The sequence below is a fragment of the Scyliorhinus canicula genome, chromosome 7 (assembly GCF_902713615.1).
Source record: "Scyliorhinus canicula chromosome 7, sScyCan1.1, whole genome shotgun sequence".
NCBI classification, from domain to species: Eukaryota; Metazoa; Chordata; class Chondrichthyes; order Carcharhiniformes; family Scyliorhinidae; genus Scyliorhinus; species Scyliorhinus canicula.
In genome coordinates this window covers 201,715,167-201,741,637 of record NC_052152.1, presented here as the reverse complement: position 1 = coordinate 201,741,637, position 26,471 = coordinate 201,715,167, and the positions used below count along the sequence as shown (strand labels likewise).

Here is a 26,471-nt window from a genome sequence, read left to right as displayed (position 1 = left end):
GGTATGCCGACATTAGATGCCTCAGCATTTGATGGGTTTGAAGTACAGCGTTCGAGCGCAAATACCATGGATCAACCAAAACTCCTCAATCCAGCAAAAGATCCAGAACCAGCTACCACAGCAGAGGATCCAGAAAGAGCTTTCACAGCAAGGGATCCAGAAACAGCGAATCCCTTGGCCAAGACCAGTTGCAAGAATGACGCTCTAGGTGTACAGGCAAATGTGAGTTTGGACTGTACGAACTTCATGGATGATGGTACTAAAACTAAGAAGAAAAGGAGAAGGAAAGAGATGATTCTTCAAAAAAGAAGGAAGGATAAGAGAAAAGTTGAGGACACAGTCCTTCGGCTGGGTAGCAGCCGTGACAGTGAAAACGTGAGCATCGGCAATAAAGCACAAGAACACACATGGAGTAGGAAGCATCATTTCAAAAGGCTGAAAGAGTTGGTGACTCAAAGACCAGACAGGAAACTGGTCTTTCGAAAGATGTAATAAGATCACGAATTCGATCAATGCTCAGGAGACCAGCAAGAAGCCATTGTTAACCTGGAAACTGAATGTGCAATGACTGTAACGTTCAAATTTTAAAAAAATATATCATGTTTTGTAAAGCACAGTTACATTTGCGTATGGTACATGTTTGAAACTGAAAAATGAAAATCGCTTATTGTCACAAGTAGGCTTCAAATGAAGTTACTGTGAAAAGCCCCTAGTCGCCACATTCCGGTGCCTATTTGGGGAGGCTGGTATGGGAAATTGTTATGCATATCATGTTTGGTAGAGCACAGTTATATTTGTTTAAACGTTCACATTTCCAAAGGAAGGGGGATGTGGTGAAATGCATATGCACAGCAATATATATAGTTGGATATACGACCTCCGACCAGCAGGTGGTGATGGGAATCCACCATGTGACTCCAGAGATCAGCAGTTGGTAGTAAGTCGTATTAGAGGACAATCGTGTTAGAAGTAGCTCCAGGAGAATTAACTTATTTGTTACCATTTGTTACCGAAAGATAACCAGTTTGTCAGTTATCTTTCCACGTGTTCATTTGTTAATAAACTATCTTACCTAGTCAAGAACTATATGTTCTGTGCGCATCTGTACCACGGCCATGACGCAAACATAATATTCCTGACCTTCCAGGGCAGGAACCCCATTAGGTCATTGATGGGGTCATGGACAATCCAAGGCAAAATCCCGCCAGTATTCACTGTGGTTGAAAACGGGGTATCAAATCCATCTCACTATTTCTAATACATAGCTCAACAATAGGACGATGGTCTAATCTTGCTCTTGCTGGTATCCACATACCAGTAGCCATTGCACTTCAGAAGTAGATAATTGGCTCTGACATGCTTTGGGATCTACCAAAGGCACCGAAAGACAAACTCTTTCTTACCCTAAAGTGAGTGACGCCCAGTTTGCTAAATTCAGTGCCATTCCACAAATAGGGCAGAGAATTAAAGTATATTAACTTTCACAGTTCTCTGAAGGTTCATAACAAATTCCGTTCAGTAGTAACCAAAGAAATTGCCGGGACAATGACATTGGAGAAAACAAACTGTTGGGCGGCTGACTTTACACGCCTCATATTAGGTGATATTGAAGCTTTGGTAAGGTTCAGGGGAGAGATGCAGGAATGATGGATGGCTCAAAGCACCTCAGTTATGCAGGTAGGCTTAAAATTGAAAATGGTTTCATGGTCATCATTGGACTTTTAATTCCAGATTTATTTTATTATGAAATGAATGAAAATCGCTTATTGTCACAAGTTGGTTTCAACTGAAGTTACTGTGAAAAGCCCCTATTCGCCACATTCCGGCGCCTGTTTGGGAGGCTGGTACGGGAATTGAACCGTGCTGCTGGCCTGCCTTGGTCTGCTTTCAAAGCCAGCGATTTAGCCCTGTGCTAAACCAGCCCCAGTAAATTCAAATTTAAATTTAAATTCAAATTTCAACCATTTGCCATGGTGAGATTCAAACACAGGTCCCCAGAGTATTACCCTGGGGTTTCTGGATTACTATAGCTCAGTGACAGTACAACTCCACCATCACCTCCCCGCAATGCTGTTAGGGTTATGGATAACAGTGCAAGTTGAAAATACTCCACTCCAAATTAGAACTTTGCATATCAAGCAATTTGTGCTGCTTCTGGAGGATATGATAAGATGCTGTATCTTATCTTTCTTTTTCCCATTCTAGTGACGGAAGTGTAACCATGTTACAGTGTCCTCTTATTGGGAAAGTAAGTCAACTGGGAAAAGATCAGAAAGCCAGTTCTTCCTATCAGCAATCATTATGAGTCACTGCTGAGGCCTCAGCTAGACTGTTGTGTCCAATTTGAGTGCCACACTTCAGGAAAGTTGCCAAGATCTTAGAGAGGGCACAGAGAAGATTTACTGGAATTGTGCAGGAGTGAAGAACTTCAATTACACAGGGCGACAGGAGAAGATGGTGTTAGAGAAGCGAAAGTTCCAGAGCGATTTTATAGAGGTGTTCAAAACTGAAAGGCAAACAAAGAGAAACTATGAAATGAAAATAGCTTATTGTCACAAGTAAGCTTCAATGAAGTGACTGTGAAAACCCCCTAGTCTTCACATCCCAGCGCCTGTTCGGGGAGGCTGATACGAGGCTGTTTCCTCTGTCAGGAGGGTTGGTAATCAGAGAACACATATTTAAATTAATTGGCAAAAAAGAAACCAAAGTGGAGATTTGTTTTTCACACTTTATTATTATGATCTGGAAATCACTACATGAAAGAATGGTGAAAGCAGATTCACGTAAATTACAAAAGGATTAGGATAAATATTTGTAGGGTGGAAAATGGGGCACTGTGGGGAAAGAGAAGGAGATGAGTGGGATGTAAGTTCATAAGAAATAGGAGCAGGATTAGTCTGTTCAGACCTTCGAGCCTGCTCCACCATTCAATGAGATGACGGCTGATTTTAACACGATTATCCTGCTCTATCCCCATATCCCTTGATGTTTTAAACATGCAGAAACCTATCAATCTCAGTCTAGAACATACTCAACAACTGAGCCTTCCCAGCCCTCTGGGGCAAGGTATTCCAGCGATTCATCATCCTCTGGCTGAAGAAATTCTTCCTCATCTCACTCCGAAATGGCCCACCCCTAATTCTGAGACTGTGTCCCCTCGTTGTAGACACCCAGCCAAGAGAAATGTCCTTTCTGCATCTACCCTGTTGAGCCGTGTAGGAATTTTGTGTCCTTGGATGAGATAGAACATAGAACAGTACAGCACAGAACAGGCCCTTCGGCCCTCGATGTTGTGCCGAGCCATGATCACCCCACTCAAACTCACGTATCCACCCTATACCCGTAACCCAACAACCCCCCCCTTAACCTTACTTTTTTTTAGGACACTACGGGCAATTTAGCATGGCCAATCCACCTAACCCGCACATCTTTGGACTGTGGGAGGAAACCGGAGCACCCGGAGGAAGGCCACGCACACACGGGGAGGACGTGCAGACTCCGCACAGACAGTGACCCAGCCGGGAATCGAACCTGGGACCCTGGAGCTGTGAAGCATTTATGCTAACCACCATGCTACCGTGCTGCCCAGATCGCAGTGGGTTAGCCCTGCTGCCTCACGGCGCCGAGGAACCGGGTTCGATCCCGGCTCCGGGTCACTGTCCGTGTGGAGTTTGCACATTCTCCCCGTGTCTGCGTGGGTCTCACCCCCACAACCCAAAGAAGTGCAGCGTAGGTAGATCTGTAACTCGAAATTGCCCCTTAATTGGAAAAAGAGAATTGGGTACTCTAAATTTAAAAAAGAAAATAAAAGTGCTTGAACGAGATCATCTCCCATTCTTCCAGAATGCAGACACTAAAAGCCTAGTCTATTTAACGTTTTCTCAATCCCAGGGGGTCGAGAGATCGGGACAACATTTTTATGTCTGCTTGTCGGAACTCCTCAGTGCAGGAAATGATACTAAGTGCGGCCTGGGCAGGGGCGGGGGGGGGGGGGGGGGGGGGGATGTTCCCCACTGGGAGCCAAAATAGCAACAAAATGCCTTAATAGTGCCCGGAATGACCCCACTAATCCCCGCCCAGAACGGACTCTGATTTTAAAAAATAAAATTGCGCCACAGTGTTCCCGCCGAAACTGGATCACGTGTGCAATTTGCACTTCCATTGAAGGCACTGTTTGTACCGAGATTCAGGATATGCAAATGGACCAGTAGTCTGCCAGTGTGAATTGGAATAAATTCCCAGCCCAGCGGGCGGTGTAACTGCTGTGGCTAGAATTCATGCTGAGGAGCCTGACAAGATGGAGCTGTTTATAAGCTCTCCACTCAGCACATACTCTCATTCCAGCCATGAAGATGGCTCAGAGAAGACCTGCCCCTGCGCCCCGCCCCGATTTTGGGAGACTGAAGTGGACGCACTATTCCATGCCATTGAGGAGAGGAGGGACACCCTCTTCCACGGGGTGGGCCGCAGACGCAGGCCCAGCCTCTTGTACAGTGCCTAGGAGGAGGTGGTAGAGACAGTCAGTGCTGCCGGCCTTACCAGGAGGACACAGCTGGTGATCCTGAGGGGCAGGTGTCACTGATGAGGCCTCTTCCCTGAGAGGGGCAATGTACCTTGTAGTGTTCCAAAGGCCACGGTGCAGATGTCCTTAGGTTGGGGTGAGCTTTGCTATACCCCTGCTTCCTCTGCAGTGGGGCTGCGCTTCTGAGGTGTGTCAACACTTGGTGGGCCAGTGATTGAGCATAGCCACACCCATCGCCTCAATGATACTCTGAGAGCTTCTGAGGCGGGGAGGGGGGCTAGATGGGCTCCCACATGACCCGAGGCTCTGAGCATTTACAGGACACAGTGAGCAGTCTGCAGTGTGAACAGCCAGGCGCCTGTAGGTTGCACCAGAGGAGTGCATTTAAATCACATATTGCAACAATGATGGTCTTAGCCAGGTCACCCCAATCCCGAGGGGGACATCTTGAGTGCACGGACTTGGCACCAAGTCATTCCCGCTACTCCCTGCGGCCCATGCAGCCACCCCAGCAAGACTGATAAGTTTTGAGAGTTTTTTGAGAGTTGTCTTACCTTTTCGCTCCCCCTCAACAGCCAAGGCGCCCAGGCCCCGCTCGTATATACTTGCACCAATCTACGCCTGCATGATTCCCGCCTGAGAGGGGTGAAGCTTGTGGAGGGGTGGAGCGTCTGGTGTCCAACCCATTAATGACATTCAAATCCATGCAAATGACGGATTTGCGTGGGCCTGCCGGTGTGGAGCGCGAGCGTCACTAACGGCGCTGACGTCAGAATCGGCGGCGGGCACAAATTGCGATTTTTGCATTCCCCTCTATTCTCTGCCCGAGCTCAATTCTAGCTGCCGGCAGTGCGGGGCTGGACAATTCAGCCCACTGGTTCTGCATTCGCAGCGCACAACACCACGCATCACAGAATGTACCGTGATTGACCAGGAGCGGAGAAGAGGAATGTGTTCCTCCTGGGTTTGTCTGGATTGCTTTGCTGTGGAAATTTCTAATTCCATTGCGGAGTTGAAGAATCCACGGTATTGCAAGCTAGTGTAAAAAATTCTGATCCTACCCCATTCACCAGGCCACAGGAATCTATATTTCAACTCTTACTATTATGGTTAAAGGAATCAGTGATTCCAATGCCCACTATCTTGGCTTCGGCTCTTTTATTTGCTCTCCTGGGCATAAAAGCTATTTGTTCCATGATCTAAATGCCAGACGCTTGCAATCTTTAACTTTCTGACCTGTGGCTTTGAAGTGGATTAGCGTCCCATTCACAGATGCCTGATGATCCAATATAACAGGCAGGTACAAAGTTGGCTGGATGGCTCGTTCGTGATGCCAGCGACAAGGATTAAACTCCCGTGCTGGCTGAGATTCCCCATGAGGGCCCCGCCTTCTCAAACCTTGCCCCTCTGGTTAAATCACCACCAGTCAACTCTCTCTCAAAAAAGGAAGAGGAACCTCGAAGATCATGGCGACTCTCACTTTCACAGTGCTGAGGGAGTGCTGCACTGTCTGACGTGCCATCTTTCAAATGAGGCAATAAATTGAGACCCGATGTATCCTATTGAGTGAATGAAAAAGAGCCTGTGGCACCAAAGAGTAGGGAATTCTGCTCAGGCGAACACTTCCACACTCCTTCTTTCTCGGTCCCCTGACCTGCCTCAGCTGCAGTCACACTCTCCTGTCCCTGATCACTGTACAAACCAGAAGACCCTATCCTCAGCAGTGTGTCCACCTCCTGAAACAAAGTGTCCAGGACCTCTTGCCCTCCCTCTGATGCATTGCAGTGTCTGCAGCTGAGCCTCCAGTTCAAGGACTCTGAGCTGAAACACCTCAAACTGCAGATGCATTGCTGCAGGCGTACTTTTTCTTTAAAACTTTATTTAAAAAAATTTTTTTTTAGTGTACCCAATTCACTTTTTCCAATTAAGGGGAAATTTACCATGGCCAGTCCACCTAACCTTCACATCTTTTGGGCTGTGGGGGCAAAGCCCATGCAAACACGGGGAGAATGTGCAAACTCCACACAGATAGTGACCCAGAGCCGTATTCGAACCTGGGACCTCGGCACCGTGAGGCAACAGCACTATCCACTGTGCCACCGTGCTGCCCTGATATACTTGCCCTGGATAACATTGGTATCCTTGAGCCCCCACATGCTTCAGCTGTCACCTGTCCTGCCATACTCATGAGCTTTAATTAATTACTGTATTAAATTATTTATTTCCTTTTAGATATTTATTAATATTATCACAAATTCCAGTACTATTGTAAATCTTTGTAAAATAGACTTTGGCCACTGACCCAGATACTTACCAACAGCTTGCTTGCTCCCCTGTATTGAAACCAATTCCTATTGAGTTAGAAAAGGCAAAGGAGTATCTCCCTCCCCTCATCCCCGAACTTCCTCCGTTCCCCAAACTCCGTTTCAAGTTGCACTCCGTGCTGGCCACACAGAGAATGTCTGAATAAGGGGACTAGCTGAACCCAGGCACAGCAAGACCAGTTTCCTTCATTAACTTTTTTCAGCTGCTATCGGTGGATAACTTCTATCTTCCTACTTCGGCCCCTGGGTGAGACTTTGAAGTTAAACAGTACTTGCAGTTAAATGGTAAATATACAAACAATATTAGATTTTTGGAAAGTTATTTAAAGTTTCTCTCAACTCACAAAACCACCACACTATTTGAAGTTGCACTTCGTTATATGGAGATATTAATAATCTTTATTATTGTCACAAGTAGGCTTACATTAACACTGCAATGAAGTTACTATGAAAAGCCCCGAGTCACCACAGTCCGGCGCCTGTTCAGGTACACTGAGGGAGAATTCAGAATGTCCAATTGACCTAACCTGCATATCTTTGGACTGTGGGAGGAAATCGGAGCACCCGGAGGAAACCCACGCAGACACGGGGAGAACGTGCAGACTCCGCACAGACAGCGACCCAAGTAACAATGCTAACCACTGTGCTACCGTGCCGATATATGAAATAATTGCAAACATTATATTAAATACAGAGTTTAGAGTTTTACTTACTGCCCTGTAACTATTTGTGTCAATTTTCTCGAGTTGTGTTTTATTTTATTCTTTTCTGTGTCATGGGGCAGAATGTGTGTGTTTTCTTATTCTCCTTGATCTGGGTATTTTATATGTGAAGTGTGTGTATTTTTAACTCTCAGAGTGGTTGCTCCAATTTGAATAATTCAGCAGCAAACTGTTTTGTGAGTTTTGTTATAAAGAAGGTTATTTATTATCCCATATTTTCCCAGTGGTTTAAAGACATGGGGAACGATTTCCAGCCACCCACTGCGGCATGTTTTGCTTCAGCCTCTCCGGCAGGAAACTATACCGTCCTACTCCCGCCATAAGACTTACTCCCAAATGGGATAATTCCATCCCTTGAGTTGTGGCTTTTTAGTTTAGGACAACCTAGGTCTTTGTATTTGGATGAAGGGCCACACAATGCAAGGAAATGTTGATTAGATCCTCTCACATGATGCCACGGAGCCCCATTCTTTTTTGGGTCTGATAAACCACACGGGCAGTTCATACGGACTCTGGCTACCATCCTGCCCCCCCCCCCCCCATTTTCTTTTGAAGAAGCTCAGGCCTTGGGTTTGGGGTGCGGCCCAGACGGTGGCCATTAAGATGGTAGAGCGACGATTATCCTCCTCAGGGATTCTGACTCATTTCGACTCGATGAAGCCCTTCTACATGACGTGTAACACCTCGCTGTATGGCATAGGAGCTGTCCTGTCCCACAGGAGGAGTGATGGCCATGACCGCCCGATCGCATTTGCCTGCCGGATCCTGACGGCAGTCGAACGGAACTAATCGCACATTAAAAAAAAGAGCTTGGCAGTCGCTTTTGGCGTCAAACGTTTCCGCCAGTACATCTGCAGTAGCCAATTTGTCATCATAACTGACCATAAGCCGCAGTTCGGCCTCTTTCGCGAGGGCAAAGATAGTCTCCAGGCGGATCCAGCGCTGGACATTGTTGTTAACCGCACATGAGTACTGTTTCGAGCATCAAACCACGGCAGCAAACCCACCCATGGCAGACACCGTCATTGTGGTCCTTAACTTCACGGACTCGTTGCCTATGACTGTCTCCTGTGTCCGTGATTGGATACAGACTGACTCTGTGCTGGCTATGGTGCGTCATCTGGTGTGGTACTGAAATACCTGCTTACTATGCACCCAAGCACCAATGTCAGGCAGAAGCAAACACAGTCATGTCGAGAGCCTACAACCCATGAACAGTTCAGCAGGGGCCACCCCAGTTACAGTGTGAGACATGGTCCTGAACAAAAACAGGAATCTTGCCAGCTGGGTATCCATGAAGCCATTGGTCAGTTTCTTCAGTCCCTGTTTAACCATCTGCACGACCCTCTCCTCCTCCTCCTCCTCATCGTCCATCGTGAGGGACTTCAGACTTTGGGAGGAAGGAATGTAATCACCAGTATGGGACACATGGTGTGGGGATAATTGTTTTCCCCGTGCTCCTCGAGGAGTACGAGCTCCCCGAGTACAAAAGGTCAGTCAGTGTGGAACTGACCAGAGAGAACCCGGCGAGGTTTTGCTGGGACTTTTGTATATACTTGAATCAATGTATTTTCCTTTTACTCACTGTGGACTCCCCGTGCCTCATGGTCCTGTGGAGAAGATGAAATGAAATGAAAGATTGACTGAGGCTATTCAGTTAGTTGGCTATGAGAGAAAGTGCACCAAAGTCTTGCCCCCCAAAACAGGCTAACCACCATCTTGCACAGCTCTCAATGGGGTGGGAACAAACTGTCCAAGGTGAAACCCATGTCCAGCAGGAGGAGCAAAGTGCCCCAACGGTGGAAAAGGAGGAACCTTCCAAACTCTCTGTTGCTCAAACACTTACAGCCAGAAACAAGAGGGCGAAATTATGAAAGAACAGCCATATACCAGAAACGTGGGAATCACAGAAAAAGTAAAGCTTTCTAGGTGAGGTAATAATATTGAAAACATATACTGTGTTTGCCTCTGGCTTCTTAAGTGTAAAGATTCAAGAGTTCTGCTCCTTTTCGCAAACACCTTTATTTTTCCTTTAACACAGTTCTGTACAAAACTCTATCAACACATCACGTGCCTCAAAGGCCACCTGAAGCCTCTTTACATAATCAGTGTCAATTATTGGATACTTAACACAAATGAGACATCTAATTGGAATGTCTCTTAACCCATCCCTTAACATACTGGAGTATTAAACGTGGAGTGGATGGACACAGGTCGGAAGAGGGATGAGGTTTGTAAGCAAATTTTACAGAGTAGGGAAACAATTAAAAAGCAGGACATCAAGAGCAGTAATCTCAGGATTACTCCCAGTGCCACTTGTGGGTGAGCATAGGGATTGGAGGATCGGTCAGATTTCTGAGGCACTGGGGCTATTTGTGGAGCAGGTGGGAGCTGTTCACGGTGGATGGGTTACACCTCAATGGGATCGGGTCTAAAACCTTCACAGGGAGATTTGCGAGTGCTGTTGGGCAGAGTTTCAATTAGCTTGTCAGGAGGATGGGATCTTGAGGGGTAGCTCAAATTGCAAGTTAGTAAAGCTGATAATGGGAAGTAGAAAAGTGGCAAGTGAAATCAGAAGGCAGGCGAAATGAAGGCGGGCATCAAATCAGCTTGGACTGCAGAATAATGTCAAAATCAAAGTTAAAGGCATTCTAGCTGAATGCACACACGGTTTGAATTGAAGACAAAAATAGGGGAGTTCCAGGATTCTGATTCAGCAACAATAGACTTGGGCAATACGCGTCCAAGTCAGGCTGGTGTGCGGCTTAACGGTGTTTCCAGACATATGCTGCCCTTGTCCTTCCAGGCGGTAGAGGTCGGGGTTTGGATCATGCTTTCGAAGGACTCCTGGTGAGTTATTGTAGTGCATCTTACAGATCAGGATTTTTCAAAGTGTGGGCCACGACCCGCAGATGGGTGGTGACCGGGTGACGGGAGGGTCACAGAGCACTCGGTCACCGCGCTCCCACGATTATCCCAATCACGGGAGAAGCGCCCAATGGCAGGTACCGCCATTTTTATTGAGATTGGCAGACACTGCTGCCTTTTAAATATGATGTGGAGATGCCGGTGTTCGACTGGGGTGAGCAGAGTAAGAAATCTTACAACACCAGGTTAAAGTCCAATAGGGAGATTTGCGAGTGCTGTTGGGCAGAGTTTCAATTAGCTTGTCAGGAGGATGGGATCTTGAGGGGTAGCTCAAATTGCAAGTGAGTAAATCTGGTGAGTAAAGCACAGTAACCTGTGATTATCCCTCTCCAGTTGCTCCATCTGGACCTGTAAAGACTTAATTATCTGCAAAGACTCGCATTCAAAGTATCATCTTGCATCATTGTCTATATATATGTTTCTGGAACATACCTCTTCATTCACCTGAGGAAGGAGCAGTGCTGCGAAAGCTAATGATTCGAAACAAAACTGTTGGACTTTAACATGGTGTTGTAAGAGGTCTTACTGTGCCTTTTAAATAAGAAGGAAATAAAGCTGCATGCAGTCTTCTGGCCTGAAGGGGCAACAGTGAGTAGGTCACGTGCCCTGCCAGTTTTGGCGGGCTACACTTTGGTGCACTGACGTCAAGCACCCTGTACGTACATGCTTTTGGTGCCAAATCACAGAGGGGAGCTTCTTCCATTTTCTAGCTGCTAGCAAGCAAGGCAAGAGGACTGTGAAGATGGATCATTTTCTTACAAGTAAGAGTATGCGCCAATGCCAAATGCCTTGAGTATTTGACAATAACATTAGGCTCCGGTGGTAATGAGATTTAATCAAGTTTTCCTTTCCAAAACCTCACGTGACATTCTGCTCGGCCACTGTTACAAACACTTGAGATAAAAGTTGTTTAAAAGTAGGAAAATGAGTAAGTCCCTTTCATCATCCAATCTGCCAAGGCAGGAATTGCAGATACAAGTTCACTTAACGCACGGCCACATCTTTACAAAGTGAAAAACACTTCTGATTCATGGCAAAATATTAACAGAGGGGGACTAGAGGTAACCTACCATTGCTTCGAAAATAATTGTATGACTTTCCTGGGAGTTAGGAGAAGCCACATCCTGTGAATGATCTTAATTGTATCCTTCATTGTGATATTTTATAAGATTAACCTTGTTTATAATGAGTTAGCTTTGCAACAAAACCTCTCAATTACTATTCTATGAAGTTTGCACAACCAGTGGTTTGAAACTCTATCTTATGTTTACTGTATTTTCCAACAGATGAAAGGCAAAGGATGTCTTTGTTGGTCTCTATAGTTTATTCATTAACTAATACAAATAATCCCCCAAAGTCTTGTTCATGATTTCTTACAAAACTCTCCATTGTTCCTCTGAAATGTAGCCTTTTAGTTATTTTCTGATTGTTTGTTCAGATGTGTTGGCTCCCGGTTCAGCAATGCCTCAATTTTAAAATTCTCATCCTCTCAACTCCCTCTGTGGCCTTACCGCCTCCCCATTCCTGTAATCTTCTCCAGCCCTTTGATCCTCCACATCGCTGCTCTCCTTCCAGCCTGTCCTCTTGTCTCACCCGAATTTCCTTTGCTCCACCATTGGTTGCCAGGTGTTCAGCCAGCTCGGCCCTATGTTCTAATTTCTTGCTGTGAACCTCCCCATCTTACCACCTCCTTTCTTCTCCTTTAAGATGCTCCGTAATACCCATCACTTTGACACTCTTGGTTATCTGTGCGATTATCTCCCTATTTTCCTCACTCCCATAGTGGACTTGAGTCATTTTACTATCTTGAAGGTGTTGGTTAAATGCAAGTCATTATTGTTCCACTGGCTTCCCTGAATGGTTCAGTTGGTATGCACAATACTGTGTGGATCTTGCTCATCCAGAACAGGGAGATCCCATGTTCACTCCATTGTCAATACTGAATTACCAGGTCTAGGAAAATTCCTGCTCCCACTTTGCTGATATTACGGTTTCTGCTGTAATTCTGGTGAAGCAATGGTTGTGGAGCAGGAACAATTGTGAGGCGTTGCCTCGCCCAGGGCTTTGTTGCAGTAAAAATTGGCATGAACTGAATTCAGCTAGAAATTCCCCTTCTTAATTGACCTCGGGTCACTGCCTGTGTGGAGTTTGCACGTTCTCCCCGTGTCTGCGTGGGTTTCCTCCGGGTGCTCCGGTTTCCTCCCACAGTCCAAAGATGTGCAGCTTAGGGGGATTGGCCATGCTAAATTGTCCCTTAGGATGGAGTTGCAGGAATAGGGAGGGGGATTGGGCCTAGGTAGAGTGGTCTTTTGAAGGGTCAGTGCAGACTCGATGGGCGAATGGCCTCCTTCAGCACTGTCGGGATTCTATGATTCTATGATTGGGACTGTTACTTGTAAATGCTTTCCCTTGTGAAATAAAAGCATATTTTGGCTCTCCTTTCCGGAATCATCCATGACTATTAAATTGGCAATGAGGATATAGCAGAGCTACTGTTGGTGCTGCAAACCATTTGGAGTACAACACCTCTCTTCACGAAGGAATGAGGGTCAGGATTCTCCGCAGCACCGCGCCAAAATCGCTGTTGGCGCAGGGGCAGAGAATCCACTTTTACACCTGAATCAGGCCCGGTGCCGCACGATTTATGTGGCACGCCTGGGGGGGGCTATTGCCACTGGCCCTCCCAGCGATGCTCCGGTCCTGACCGGCCAATCCCCGACAGCGTGGTTCTAACCACGTCTGGCCGGTCGGGACTCTCGCACGGCGGCTGCGGACGCCCTGGTATGTGATGGGGTGATCAAGTACCAGGGAGGGCCCTTATGGGCGGCCGGGGCGGCGATCGGGCGGGTTTGATGGAGTGGCGCAGGCAGATTGTTGGGACCTTCTTTGTTGGTCCAGGTCCGCCAGCTGAGCCCGCCTTCACGTTTGGCGTGGCCGCTGGAGGCCGCCGCCGTGCGCATGTGCAGTCTCGGAACTAGAAGTGCGGGGGCCCGTTCGAGAAGCACTCCAGGGCCCTGCCAGCCCCCTGCAGGTAGGTGAATAGGTCTTTTTTTAGGAAAGTCTGTCGTGACATCACCCCATTTTTGGAGAATCCAGTCCCAAGACTTTCAAAGAGTTAGTGGCGCTCATGGCAAACCACGATGGCCCCAAGCCATCGGTTATCATGCAGATTTAATACAGCTGAGAGGACCCCAGGGAAGTCCGTTACTGAGTTTTGAGCAAACAGGTGGAGTTTTACAATCCCTTTCCAAGATAGTATGGATTGCCTTGTATGCAGAGTAAATAATAATGCGACACAGCAGAAATTGCTGGCCAAGCCATTGCTGGCACTAAGAAAGGTGGTTGAGATTTCCCTCTCAAGGGAGAGCAGAGAAGGGCGTCCAGTAACTCCAGCGGATGTCAAGGATGGAGGTAAAAGTGTAGGACTCCTCCCCCACTCCCCCCCCCCCCCATTCTTGCAAACATGCCCCCCTAGGACTGAGACCCCCAGAACCCCATCCTGTCCTGAACACCGATGGAGCAGGCCCTTTGGGGAAGACCCTATAGCCAGGTGGGACACCTGCTTGGAGTTGATGAAGGATTCCCTAAGGAGCTGCAACATTTGCGGCCAGGGAAACCGCAGGGTTAGGAAAGCACAGGTCAGCCAGCAAACCTGCCACCCTCCCCGAGCGAAATGCCAGCCTAGAGCCAGGGTCCTCCACTTAGAACAACCTGATGACAAGGAGGGTATGCAATTGCATTGCATTGCCCTGCTACGAGTTGCTCCCATCAGGATTACTGCCCAGGTGAACCACCCGTTAGAGGTGGAATTGGACATGGAGGCCACGGTTTCGGGGAGGCAGATCTTTGAGGGAATCAGGACTGGAGTTCAACAGTCGGGTTTGCGGGACACCAAGACAAGGCTAACGACCTATATGGGGGAACCCCTAACCATAGCGAGCATGACGATGACCCTGGTCACTTCTGGGCAGCAGTCCGTTAGGCTGCCGTTAATAATATTGGGGGGCTCTGGACTGAGTATGCTGGGCTATGACTGGCTACACTGCCTCCAGCTGGACTGGCAACAGATCTTCTGGATGGGCACCGGAAGACTTTACTAAGTCTCGGGGAAGTACCCAAAAGTCTTCTCGGATAATAATAATCTTTATTGTCACAAGTAGGGTTACATTAACACTGCAATGCAGTTACAATGAAAAGCCCCTAGTCGCCACATTCTGGCGCATGTTCGGGTACATGGAGGGAGAATCCTGAATGTCCAAATGACCTAACAGCACGTCTTTCGGGACTCGTGGGAGGAAACCGAAGCGCTAATGGCGTCACAGCACTAATGGTGCTGGCTTTTTCCGAGTTGGCGCCAAAATATTTTGAGCAGAGTGCGCCTATTTTCTGAGCAGATACCTCGCTCGCCTGACAAATCTTTACTGCCTTTACCAGCCTCAAATCTTCCTCCCTCAATAATATCACCCGAAGTTTATCATCAGCTATACCAATTTGGTCGCGGATTAGCGTAGATTTCAGGTTGCTGAAGTTGCATGACTGGGCCTTCAGCCTCAAGTCCGTGGCAAAACTGTCAAATGATTCGCCAGGACTTTGGGTTCACATGTGGAATGCGTCACGCTCAAACATTTCATTCTTCTTCGGGGAACAATTATTATCAAAGTGCTTCATCACTTCATCAAATTTCTTGTGATCCTCCTCATTATTAAACACAAACAAGTTATACAATTCAATCGCTTGTGCACCTGTCACTGTCAGCAGCAACACAATTCGCCTTTCATCAGGCTGGGCCTGTCGGCCCATGGCCAAAACATAAAGTATGAACTGCTGTTTGAATAGCCAGCAGTTCTCACCTACGTCACCGAACATCTGAAGCTGGGGGGGGGGGGCTCTCAATCCGTCCAACTCAAGCTTCAGCATTTTCTTATGCGTTGGGTCGCCTCAGGTTGTTCACCAGACCAGTCTTCTAGCCGAATGCCTCACTTTGTCACTGCTGTCGCTATCTTTCAAACTTCAGCACTCATGGTACCATGTTGTGTTTGGTCTTTTATACCTTACGAAGAATCCATCAAACACCTCGACTTGTCCAAACCAGAATCTTTTACTGAGTCTCGTGTGGTAAGATAGCAATCTGTTACAGATAATGTTATCATGGAGTCTGCTAACTACTCCTCTGGAACTTGTACCTAGCACTGATCGTTCACATGTCCGTCTTATTCCCCTCTCGATCTTCTTCTCTAGATGACCGGATGTGTCTCTCTTTATATCAGTCACAGGTCACATGACCTTGGTCTAGAGCCCGCATGGTGTGTCTGTATCTGCCACCTGCTGGTTGGAGGTCTCACACCATCCATCTATGATATAGCCCAGAGGCATATCAGCACAATGTCTGAGCCCAGAAGGTCGTATGTTCAAGTCCGACACCAGGACTTGAACACAAAAATGGGTTGGCGTCCCAGTGCAGAACTGCACAGTCGGAGGTGCTGCCTTTCAGGTGTACAAGAAGTAGTCGACCATATGGCCCATCAAGACTGTTCCACCATTCAGTACCATCACGACAGATTTGGGGATTCAATTCCACTTTCCACCCACTCCCCTTATCCGTTGATTCCCTAGGAGACCAAAGATCTGTCCATCCCAGCCTGAAATGTATTCATCAATGCAGCATCCACAGCCCTCTGGGGTAAAGAATTATAAAGATTGATAATCCTTTGAGGGCAGTAATTTCTCCTCATCTCAGTCCTAAATGACAAACCCCCTTATAGAACATAAAACAGTACAGCACAGTACAGGCCCTTCAGCCCACAATGTTGTGCCGACCATTTATCCTAATCTAAGATCAACCGAACCTACATCCCTTCAATTTACTGCTGTTCATGTGCTATGTGCGGCCCAGGACCACAAGGAACGTCAGGGAGTCGTGAATACCACCCAGTCCATCACACGAACCTGCCTCCCATCCATGGACTCCATCTACACCTCCCGCTGCCTGGGGAAAGCGGGCAGCATAATCAAAGGTCCCTCCCACCCGGTTTACTCACTTTTCCAACTTCTTCCATCGGGCAGGAGATACAGAAGTCTGAGAACACGCACGAACAGACTCAAAAAAAGCTTCTTCTCCACTGTCACCAGACTCCTAAATGTCCCTCTTATTGACTGACCTCATTAACACTACATCCTGTATGCTTCAACCGATGCCAATGCTTATGTAGTTACATTGTATATCTTGTGTTGCCCTATTATGTATTTTCTTGTATTTTTGTGAATTTTGTTTATTCCCTTTTCTTCCCATGTACTGAGTGATCTGTTGAGCTGCTTGCAGAAAAATACTTTTCACTGTACCTCGGTACACGTGACAATAAACAAATCCAATCCAATCCAATCCAATCCAAGAGTCGTTTAAATGTCCCTAATGACTCTGACTCCACCACCTCTGCTGGCAGTGCATTCCACACACCCACCACTCTCTGTGCAAAGAACCGACCTCTGTCATCTACCCTATACCTTCCTCCAATCACCTTAAAATGATGTCCCCTCGCGACAGAGAGTCATGCCTGGTGCCTTGGTCAACGTTTATTCCCTAATCAGCATCACAAAGACAAGATTTAGGGGCCTCACGGTAGCATGGTGGTTAGCATCAATGCTTCACAGCTCCAGGGTCCCAGGTTCGATTCCCGGCTGGGTCACTGTCTGTGTGGAGTCTGCACGTCCTCCCCGTGTGCGTGGGTTTCCTCCGGGTGCTCCGGTTTCCTCCCACAGTCCAAAGATGTGCGGGTTAGGTGGATTGGCCATGCTAAATTGCCCGTAGTGTAAGGTTAATGGGGGGATTGTTGGGTTACGGGTATACGGGTTACGTGGGTTTAAGTAGGGTGATCATTGCTCGGCACAACATCGAGGGTCGAAGGGCCTGTTCTGTGCTGTACTGTTCTATTAATCTGGGCATTATCACATTGCTGGATGTGGGGCGGCACAGTGGTTGGCATAGCACTGCTGCCTCACAGCGTCCAGGACCCTGGTTCACTTCCGGCCTCGGGTGACTGTCTTTGTGGAGTTTGCACTTTCTCCCTGTGTCTGCGTGGGTTCTCCGGGTGCTCCGGTTTCCTCCCACAGTCCAAAGATGTGCAGTTTAGGTGGATTAGCCGTGCTAAATTGCCCCTTATGTGTCCAAAGATGTGCAGGTTAGGTGGGGCTATTGGGGTTACAGGGATATGGCGGGGGGGGGGGGGGATGGGCCGAGATGTGGTGCTCTTTCTGAGGGTTGGAGCAGACTCAATGGGCCGAATGGCCTTCTTCTGCACTGTCGGAATTCTATGGTTCTATGGGAGCTTTCCGTGCACACATTGACTCCTGCATTTCCTACATTATTGCAGTGACTAGACTTTGAAAGGATTTAATTGGTTGCAAAGTGGTTTAGAATATTCTGTGGTTGTGAAAGGCACCTTACAAATGCAAGTATTTGTTTTTTATCATTCTTTCAGGGGATGTGGCCATCGCTGACTAGGCCAGCGTCTATCGCCCATCGCTAATTACTCATGTGGAAGTGGTGATGAGCCGCATTCTTGAGCCGCTGCAGTCCATGTGGTGTAGGTACACCCACAGTGCTGCTAGGAAAGGAGGCAGTTCCAGGATTTTGACCCAGATACCGAGGAAATTCTGGGAGATGAAACACCGCGTTGATTGTATTTGTCAGAAAATTTGGCGGGTTGTGAGTGCATCATCAACTCATGATGCTAATTCAAAAACGGACATGACAAGGTGTTCTTTTTCAAGTTCTAGAAAGACAGGGCAATAATTTTAGAAATTGGGCAGCAAATGATGAACATCTATCTGGTCCTTTTGATTATGAGTCTGGTCATTAAAACCAATTTGTGCTGTAAAATAAAGCCAGTTTGTATGTGTATCAGACTGAGATGTGTTTCACGCAGACCCTTTGAAGCAAATTGTGCCAATATGTCACTGATCCTTTAAACCACCATCAGCAATTTCCAACATTTTCACAAGAAACACGATGGAGACTAACGCTCAGCTTCTTAAAACAACAATATTTAAACATTATGCCTTTGGGCAGGAATTAGTAAAAGAACACTTCCTACTTGTAGAAAGGTTAAGGGTTATAGCATATTCCTTAACCTTGGTTTCCATTTAGCCCTAGGACATGTTCAATTTAGCCCTAGGACACAAAGGATCATAACCATAAAATTACAGCTAGCCATGTTCAGGGATAGAACCAGAGAATTCTTACAGCGTAGAAGGAGGCCACCAACCCTGCACCAACCCTCTGAAAGAGCATCCTACCTAGGTTCACTCTCCTCCTCTATCCCTGTAACCCCCACCTAACCTACACATCCTTGGACACCAAGGGGCAATTTAGCATGGCTAATCCATCGCACCTGAACACCTTTGGACCGTGGGAGGAAATCGGGAGAGAGTGCAAACTCCACACAGAGTGACCCAAGACCGGAACTGAATCCGGGTTGCTGGATCTGTGAGGCAGCAGTGCTAGCCACTGTGCCACCATGCTGCCCTATGATGTCATCTGAAACTGTCCCCTCCAGAACAGCATTTGAGACTGACAGTCAATTGCAAGTTTTACTAGTCATAGATGTTTGATGTAATGAATATGAAAGGTTACAGAGCCAAAGTTGGATAGATGATGATAAGATACATATTGTTCATGAGTTAACAGAAAAAGCCCAATGGGCTGATTGGCCTCCTGGTATTTACACTTCTTTTGTTCCGAGTATAAAGGCTAGAGGGGGGCAGATTGTTATGGATGTGGTAGAATGATTGGGGCATAATCCGCTTGCTACCAGCCCTAAAAGAGGCCAGTGACAAGTTAGATAGAGGGCGAGGGATTATTCAATGGCTACTTGCCCCAAACACACTTTTGCGTCCCAAGAGAGCTGTAAGCCTGGAAATGGCTGCAGATTCTACGTCCCACCCCAAACATGGTGTATCCTATCTTGGCGAGGCTGGGACTGGAATTGGGCCAGTGTTCACATATTCATATGCAATTCGCAGAGGAAGCTGGTAATTTAAATCACCAGCTGCCTCCACTGAAGTGAGATTTTGGACTGCTAGGAGTATGAAACCTTGAGTGTGCAGATTCGAACAGGTAAGAGGAGGTCTGAACTTGGTGGATTCATTTGGACAGCCAGGATAGATAAAGTACCCTTTTTGTTAGGGCCCAGGGACACCTTTGGGAGAGGTAAGACACCTCTCAATGACTTTCCTAACCTCAGATCTATGAGATAAAAAGTCTGAATAGTGTACCTATTGATATGTTTAATAGCTAACTCAACAGTTTTCGCAGGAGAAGACAGACAAGGGTTTAGGCTATTGTAATGTTCTCTATATGCAAGGATGGCGAGGTCTTTGTAGTTGAAGTGATCAGAGAACATTTGTAAATGAACAAAACTGTTTATTAATTAACTAAAACAATAAAGGGTTTCTATGATGTCTACTAAGATTACAGTTGGATATGATGATTAAATACAAACAACTCAGGAGCTGCTCGATCTGTGCCAGCTGTCCAGTTTGTATCTCTGTGCTGGTTGGGTTCCGTATGCCATGTGGGTGTCTTCCCGTGACCTTCTCCTGTCACCATGCCACCTGTGGTCGGATGCTAGAATGCGTCCTGTCCCCCATGTGGTTGTCTTCCGGTAACATTCTCCTGTAGCCAAGCCACTTGTGGTCGGATGCTAGAATATGTCCTGTCTCCCATGTGGTTGCCTTCCAGTAACGTTCTGCTGTAGCCACGCCACCTGTGGTCGGATGCTAGAATTGCAATCTATGCATGCAAACCCTAATGTTTATATACAGTTTGGTTGTTATGTTATATACACAAATGATATTTTACATAAAAATATGAATACACTGTTAGCCAGCTCGTCCTTTCCCAAAGAGTTGTGATGGTCTGGAATACATGGTTGACTGGTGGGAGCTGACTATATGGTAATTACTACACAAAAGGAAGTCATTTGGGCCAACTGGTCATGGTCCACATATTTCTGCCTCCCCTCCATCCATCCATGCATTTCCTCAATCCCCCCCCCCCCCCCCCCCTCCCCTGACTGTGGTAGCGCTGGACACAGTCCGCAGCCGCCACACCGGGTTCACGAAAACTAAGAGTACAAGTGAACGTCGCCCATCGCGGGCAGTGCATCGGAGGAGGGTCTTCAGGTAACGTCCTGAGGCTGTCCCAATGACGTGCGGCGTACTCCTCGATAATGCCATTTTGGAGGGGCCGGAGCACCCAAAAACAGGCACCCCCCCAGATTCTATCATAGACAGGGATTCTCCGCCCAATCTCCGATTACGATATCGGCGTTGGGCACTGGAGAATCCCGCTCTGGCTCTCTGGATTATTAGTTCAGCACAATTCTGATCTATTTTATAAGTGGGCCAAAAATAGACGGTTTGTGTCCCAATCGATGAGCTTCGATGTGATTTTGTTTATGTAACTGCCCAGTGTTCAATCTATTCCATTCCTTCATACTATGATATGTTATTAAAAACCATGCAGTGGTTCAGGAGAAAGATCCTCTCCAAGGCAACTTTGGATGGGTGATTAGTGAATTGATATCAACACCTACATCCTGCAAATACATGTAGTTGTTCATTAATGTACGGCAACTGAGAGACTAGAACATGGTGAAGTTTCAAAATTGAATTCAATCATTTCTGGGCAGACATCAGGAAAAATGACCATTCAAATTGTTAGATCAGTGTAAACATCCGTCAAGTTTCTTTGGTGATAGGAGCGTGCCTTCCTTCCCCACTCTGGCCTACAAGGTTGTACCGGTCCCACACTAAAGTGGTTGACTCTTATCTGCCCTCTGAAGTGGTCTCCCCAAGCCACCTGGTTGTGTCAAAAACAGCCTAAAGAATCGCAGTGGTTCAGGAGAAAGATCCTCCGCAAGGCAACTTTGGATGGGTGATTAGTGCATTGATATCAACACCTACATCCTGCAAATGAATTAAATAAAAATGGACTCTGACCCTGGAGCTCCTTTTGATTCCTGTGAGGAATTAGCAAAATGCCCACAACAGGCCCTGACCCTCCCCCTCTTACACGTACAAACCCAACTCCCCTCACTGCATGTGTTATCCCCTTTTGCTCTGACATTTTGTACCACGCATTGCTCCAAGAGATCTTTTTCCTTCACTATTGAAACCATTAATATCCTGTACAGAATTTTTTTTTAAATCAAACAAAGATCCCCATTTACAAGACATTCTTTGGCCTCAATTTTGACTTGTGCTGCCACGAAATTATTTTGGTTACATAAATGTATACCTTAAAACCAATATGTTTTATTTACAAAAGCATCTAAGGAAAATAACAATTTTACGAATATAACAAATATTTATTTGTGCGTGGATCTATTAGTTCTTTATGTGAATACTTCCATTGGCACCTTGCCATTCTTCTCATTTGACTTCTGCAAATAAGATAGAATGATAAAATGATGATTCCATCTGTACACGATAACAGGAGTAAACCCATTTAGCCCTACTTAACCTACGTTTCCTACATTACAGCCGTACCTAGACTTCAAAACTAATTCACTGATTGTAAAGTGCTTTGGAGTATCCCAAGATTATGAAACACACCACACAGATGTCAGTTCCTCCCTCTTTTTCCCTCTGCCAATCCATTATACCGTGGCTGATCTGTACCACACCTCAATTATAGAATCCATAGAATCCCGACAGTGCAGAAGGAGGCCATTCAGCCCATTAAATCTGCATCGACCCTCTGAAAGAGCACTCTACCTTTGTCCACTCCTCCGCCTACCGCACTCCATCTCCGTAACTCCATGACCTAACCTATACATCCCTGGACACTAAGGGGCAATTTTAGCTCGGCCAATCCACCTAACCTGCAGACCTTTGGTCTGTGGGAGGAAACCAGAGCTCCCAGAGGAAACCCACGCAAACATGGGGAGAACGTGCAAACTCCACAAATACAGTCACCCAAGGCTGGAATCAAACTCAGGTCCCTAGTGCTGTGAAGCAGCAATGCTAACCACTGTTCCACTGTGCTGTCCAATTTACCTGCCATTGCTCCGTATTCTTTGATACACTTTTCCAACAAAATCTATCGCCCTCTGTTTTGAAAATTCCAATTAGCCCCCAATAACTGCAGTATTTTGTGGGGAGCGAATTCCAGATTCCATCTACCCTTCTTGCAATAAATTGCTTCCTGATTTCAATCAAGTTCTAATTTTAAGATTGAGCGCTCTTCTTTGGAAATGTCCCACCCTTTTGCGCCCCTTCATCATTTATTAGACAGTGACTCAACAAGCTGCACACACTGTGGGCACTCAACCACTGTCTCCATTGTGAAAAGGCTTTGGTTGCTGTCCGTAGGAAAACAGTAACTGGTTAGCATCACGCTCTGAAGATCATGCAGGGAGCCCTCCCGCAGTTAACCTCCACAGATTGTACAAACCTCTCTCACTTATACTGGTCTAGACCGTGGTTTTGGTCAAAGGCAGACATGTGGCGGCCAGCCAGGGACTCAAGCGACAATATTTATATGACAGGTGAGCATGGCCAATGTGCCAACTGAGCTGAATAGTGTGGTTCTTGCTCTGAGAATATCCTGAAAGGGTTCTCCACACAGTTGGCCTTGTCCACTGTGTCAGTGATGGGTCAGAGCATTTTGTGTGCGAAATAAAGAACTGGTTGGGGTGATATGCTTGTAAGCAATATCGTAGGTGGATGGTGTGCGACCTCCGACCACCAGGTGGTGGCGCAGGCACATCATACCTTCTCAAGATTGTGGTCATGGGACTAGGGACTCCCTTATAAGTGGAGACACATCCGGCCATCACCGGATGGTTATAGGAGATGGTAGTAAGACATACAGGTGAACAGTCAGTGCTAGGTGCAGTTCCAGAGCAGTACAAAGAAACTCCATGATAATTTGCTCTGTTACCATCTGATCGCTCTATTGCTACCACATGTGATTCAATAAAGATTCTGGTTTGGACAACGCAAGGTGATTGGTGGATTCCTTTGCAAGGTACAGAAGACCAAGCACAACATGGAGCCAAGAGTGCTGAAGATTTGAAGATACCGATGGCAGTGGCAAAGTTAGGCATTCGGCAAACAGACCGATCTGGTGAACTGTGACCTGAGGCGACTCAATGCGCTAGAAGATGCTGAAGCTCGAGATGGACGGAATGAGAGCCCCCCCCCCACCAGCTTCAAAGATCCCGTAATGTAGCTGAAAACTGGCGGCTATTCAAGCAACAGTTCAAACTCTATTTTCCTGCCTTCGGCCGACAGGTCCAGCCTGGTGAGAGGCGAATCACGTTGTTGCTAATGGTTCCAGGTCCACAAGCGATTGAACTGTATCACCCATTTGCGTTCGATAATGAGGAGGATCGCAAGAAATATGATGAAGTTGTGAGGCACTTTGATAAGCACTGTTCCCCAAAAAGAATGCTCCGTTTGAGCGATACATGTTCATTATGCGCATCCAAAAACCTGGTGAATCATTTGACAGTTTTGATACTGACTTGAGGCTGAAGGCCCAGTCATGCAACTTCAGTAACCTGAAACCTTCGCTAATCCAGCACCAAATTGTCTTTGCTGTACGTAACGATCAGCTCCGAGAAATGTTATTGCGGGAGGAAGATTTGGTGCTGGAACAGGCAGTTAAGGTTTGCCCGGCGAGCAAAATAGCTGCACAGAGAATAGGCACACTCTGCTTGAACAACTATGACGTCAACTTGGAAGAAGAAGCCAGCGCTCTTAGTGCTGTGACACACATCATGAAGAAACATGGTCTCAGTGTGGGCGGCCATTTTAACGGCCGACAGGAGCCGCCGCCGCCACCTTGTGCCAAAAGTGTGGCACTCGACAAGCCCCACGGCAATGTCCGGCCTTTGGAAAAGCCTGTTCCAGGTGCAGCCGTGTTGGGCACATTGTGAAACAACGTTTTGCGCGTCCTACCATGGATGCTGCACGAGTGGTGCATGCAGTCTATGAGATAAATACTGAAGAACAGTTTTTCATTGATCTCATCACGGTGAGGAACCAGAAGAGTCCGAACAAGAATGATGAAAACAAAATAGTAAGGAAGACTGAAGCCAGTGAGAACTCCACGGAAACCTTTTAAACTATATTGAAACCAATGGTGGTACTGAACAATTCTCGATTACAATGTGACTTTGACCCTAAAACAACAGCCGATCTCGTGAGTCGGTCTACTTTGTAAAAGCTGAACATGCAGCGGAAAGTCGCTGATTGGCAGGGCTGCCGATGGACTTCGGAACATGAATTTTGCCCCGTGACTGCGTGGGTTTCCTCCGGGTGCTCCGGTTTCGTCCCACAGTCCAAAGATGTGCAGGTTAGGAGGATTGGCCGTGCTAAAATTGCCCTTAGTGTCCAAAAGGTTAGGTGGGGTTACTGGGTTACGGGGATAGGGTGGAGGCATGGACTTAAGTAGGGTGCTCTTTCCAAGGGCCGGTGCAAACTCGATGGGTCGAATGGCCTCCTCCTGCACTGTAAATTCTATGATCGATGAAGAACAATGGAGGTCTTCGCTGTCTGTGAACTGGTGCCCTCTGTGGCAGATATGAGGTAGACATCACTATTTCATATTGTAGACATGGCATTGGTCCCATTATGGGTGCAACTTGATGTGAATCCCTGAAATTATTCGAGCGACGGTGTGTCCCAGGGGATGGCTGGTCACCTACACATTCCAGATCCCTACAAGATATTACAGTGTGCATGATTTATGAGGATTCAGAAAAAATCCAGGTGGAGGCTGACAAATCAGACGAGGAGACGGAACAGCCAGCGAGCATTCCGCAATTCTGGCATGATACAGGAGCATGACGAGACCATTTTAAAGCATTTGCAGGATGTGAATGTTAAATGGACAGAGTATGAATAGCCGTGGAGCTTCACTCTGCAGTTCAAATTCGAGCCCAATGAGTATTTCACAAATGAGGTGATCACAAAAGTATATCAGTCGGACTCGCGGCCGTTTAAATCATTCTTTGATGAACCGGAAATCCTGGGGTGCGCCGGCTGTAAGATTGACTGGAGGGAGGGCAAAAATGTAACAATGAGAACAATTCAAACAAAACTGAAGCACAAATGTCGAAGCACTCCCACAACAGCGCTGGAAACTGTACCAAATGAATCGTTCTTTAACTTCGTCAGTCCCACTGTAGTTCCACAGCATGGAATGTTAAACCAATCTTCAGTGGCCAAACTCAAGGCTGGCTTTGAACTTGGCGCCCTACTGCGTGAACATATAATTCCCTGTGCGATGTTATATTTTACAGGAGAGATCATTGCAGACGATGCTGAATCTGATGCCGACTACTAGGAATATCTGCTCGAAGATTTCGAAGATGATGCAGAAAGTGATGACATGGAAGGTGAGACAGATGAAGACCACTATGAACTACTTGTAGATCTCTTTTCCAGCAGCACATTCGGGTTTAGTGACAAGACTCCTGAAACACTGCTCCGGTGGTCTGGAAGGAATGACGAGGTGGTCACAGGGGACGCCCAGAACGTTCTGGACACTGGGAGATCAGGAGCTTGGCGATGGCGCACTTAAGAATTGAAGCTGCTGATACCACGGAGGATCAGCCGCCGACCGAGCCATAAACGTAAGAAATCATCCCGATATTGGAGAAACTGGCCTCAGGGGTATGTGATGACTCGTTCCAGGTCTTCGAAACTTTTCCTGCAATTCATTCCCAAACCATTGACGACACTGACGATGAATGGGAAGACATCAATGTTGACTTTGAAGAGAGCGACTTGGAAGTTGCAGTTGTAGGCGGTTCCAAGACCGACCCAGAGGAAGAGCTCATGACAATCTCAATATGCAGCTCAACAGATCACTCACACATTCTTGAATTTGATCAAGGGGACCCAATGCCTGAATCACCACAACCAGAGAACATCGTAACCTCGAGGGACGAAGAGCAAGTGAGT

The 26,471-nt window shown here is 46.9% G+C and overlaps 1 pseudogene; it reads left to right on the top strand.

The window, feature by feature from the left end:
* LOC119969164 overlaps nt 1-25,851 on the top strand; it is a 31,894-nt pseudogene extending 6,043 nt beyond the window's left edge.
* The last annotated feature ends 620 nt before the right edge of the window (nt 25,852-26,471 follow it).